Below are 2,229 nucleotides of genomic sequence, written 5' to 3'. Positions count from 1 at the left end.
CTGGTGGTGGTGTGTACATGTGTATGAATGTATGTAGACACAGGTGCTTATGTACATGTGCTTGCATGCTGGGCAAGGAAGGGTAGATAGGAGACAGAGGGTTGGGCAGCCAGGAGTGGATTCAGGGGTAGTAAGCTCTACCTGTTTAGGCTTCCTTCTCCTTGCAGTAATGGCTGCATGTGTCATTCTGGCCTTAGCCTCTAGACTCCAGGGTGATGAAGCGGAGTGAGGAAATTCATTCTAGTGTTGAACCAAACAAACTGGGCCTTAGGGCCTGAGATTCATGCAGCTCATGCCTGGGCCTGAGAGAATACTTATCTGGGGTATAGTGAAAACATTAGGCCCTTAAGGATCCCTATGAATGGGAGTTGGGGGAAGAGAAATCTAAGAGGGTATAGCAGAATAAGCATTGCTATGTTACAGGTTTTTAAGTTTATTTATTTTGAAAGAGAGTAGGGGAGGAGCAGAGAGGGAGAGAGAGAATCCCAAGCAGGCTGTATGCTGTCAGCATGAAGCCCTATGTGGGGCCCAAACTCCTAAACCATGAGATCATGATCTGAACTGAAGTCAGACGCTTAATCAACAGAACCACCCAGGCACCCCTACTATGTTATTTTTATATTAAGTTGCTGCTTAGGAAAAGCTAACTTAATAATAAAGTACAATGAGTGAATCAAACCAAGATTTTATGGCTTGAAAGTCCATGCTATTTATTTGTGTGCTCCATCTCACTGTCTCTCATCAGAAATGAACTTGGGGGCAACCTGGGTGGCTCAGTCAGTTAAGTGACCGGTTCTTGATTTCGGCTCGGGTCATAATCCTATGGTTTGTGGGATAGAGCTAGAGTGCAGAGCCTACTTGGGATTCTCTCCCTCCCTCTGCCCCTCCTCTGCTCATGCTCACTTTCCCTCTCTCTCCCAAAATAAATAAACTTAAAAAAGAAGAAGAAGAAATGAACTTGAGACTTTGCTAAAGAGTGATAGGGTTAGAACTGTACCTGGATGGTGTGCCACAGTATTTGGTCTGATCATTCCCATTTTTGACACTGAATTAGGATCCCAAATGATCTAAAAGATCTTTTCCCCTTCTACGAATGATCTTTTCCTTGAAATGATTTTGGTGCTGCCATAATAAATAGGTCGTGAAGTAGGAGAAATACACTACCACCACCACCCACCAAACTGACATAGAATTCTTAAGAGTGACTAAGGTCTTATTATTTCTAATGCAGAAATCACCTCCACTATATCTTAGACCACTTTCATCTAGTCTCTGTTTGAGTCTGTTGGGAAACTCAAAACTGAGCAAATCAGGTTAGAACTCCATATCATCAGGGTTAGGAGAGACTAGGTCAGATACAGTAACAAACACCAATTTTTAGTAGCTAAAACAGCAAAGATTACTGTTTAGTCTACTCGTGTTGTCATCGTTCTCAGCTGGGGACCCAGGCTGCCAGAGGAGCCACTGGAGAACTGCACTTTGCCTTGGTGAGCAGGGGGCAGAAAAGCATGGCAAAGCTTGCACTGGTCTTAAAGTCTCCACCAGAAAGTGATGTATTTCACTTCTCACATTTGATTGGCCAAAATCAGTCACCTGAGCAAGTCTGGCTTCAAGAAGGAAAGGAAGGAGGGGCAGCAAATCTTGAACAGTAATACAAAATGCCACAAAAATCTTCCAACATCTGGTAGTAGTATCTAGTTCTTTCAGACTTTTTTCTGCTAGTTAGCTCAGACCCCACTCCCCTAAACAACGTCTGAAACTTTCTCCCTCCATGGCTTGCCTTTCCCGTGACTGATTCTGTTCCATTGTTCAATTGATCAATGCTTATTTGAATATCTGTATGCAAACCCCAGGTTTAAGTGCGAGGGGTAATGTAGAAGTGAGTTTCTTTTTAAATCTTACCCTTCAAAACCCACATAAAAATCACTTTTCTCATTAAACCTTTCTAGATTACTTCACCCCATACCAAATTACTTTTACCACAAATTCCTTTACCATAGTAGATGCAAGTGCTTACCTATTTCAAACATGAATGCTGTTCTACAACATTCTTTTATGTGTTTTCTGTGAATGCTTTGCTTCCTTGACCAGATATAAACTCTGAGAGTAAGAGCAGCATTTCTTATAACTTCTCTGTGACTCTCAAAGCGTTGCAAAAGACAAGGCACGGCGGCATTTTTTTTTTTTTTTTTTAAGTGCCTAAGCAGAAGGAACTGACTTAAACTTCAG

Source organism: Prionailurus bengalensis, chromosome C2, assembly GCF_016509475.1.
Source record: "Prionailurus bengalensis isolate Pbe53 chromosome C2, Fcat_Pben_1.1_paternal_pri, whole genome shotgun sequence".
In the NCBI taxonomy this organism is placed as follows: domain Eukaryota; kingdom Metazoa; phylum Chordata; class Mammalia; order Carnivora; family Felidae; genus Prionailurus; species Prionailurus bengalensis.
Note: the sequence above shows the minus strand (reverse complement) of the source record.